This window comes from Arachis ipaensis, chromosome B08 (assembly GCF_000816755.2).
Source record: "Arachis ipaensis cultivar K30076 chromosome B08, Araip1.1, whole genome shotgun sequence".
NCBI classification, from domain to species: Eukaryota; Viridiplantae; Streptophyta; class Magnoliopsida; order Fabales; family Fabaceae; genus Arachis; species Arachis ipaensis.
The window spans coordinates 49,790,542-49,791,197 of NC_029792.2; positions in this window are offsets into that span (position 1 = coordinate 49,790,542).

The following is a 656-nucleotide window of genomic DNA, read 5'->3' on the forward strand; positions in this document are numbered from 1 at the left end:
ACCTGCTAATGTTAAGGCAATCAGCAGCTTTCTGGGGCATGCAGGATTCTATAGGAGGTTTATAAAGGATTTTTCAAAAATCGCAAAACCTCTGAGCAATCTGCTAGCTGCTGACACGCCATTTGTGTTTGACACAGAGTGCTTGCAGGCGTTTGAAACGCTGAAAGCTAAGCTGATCACAGCACCAGTCATTTCTGCACCAAACTGGACGTTACCATTTGAGCTAATGTGTGATGCCAGTGATCATGCCATTGGTGCAGTATTGGGACAGAGGCATGACAAGCTTCTGCATGTCATTTATTATGCCAGTCGCGTTCTAAATGATGCCCAGAAAAATTACACAACCACAGAAAAAGAATTACTTGCAGTGGTTTACGCCATTGACAAGTTCAGATCATACCTAGTAGGATCAAAATTGATTGTGTATACTGACCATGCTGCTCTTAAATATCTACTCACAAAACAGGATTCAAAACCCAAGCTCATCAGATGGGTATTGCTTCTGCAAGAGTTTGATATAGAAATAAGAGACAGAAAAGGGACAGAGAACCAAGTGGCTGATCATCTGTCCTGGTTAGAGCCAGTGGAAGGGACGTCCCTCCCCTTTCTTGAGATCTCTGAGACGTTTCCTGATGAGCATTTATTTGCCATTCAGG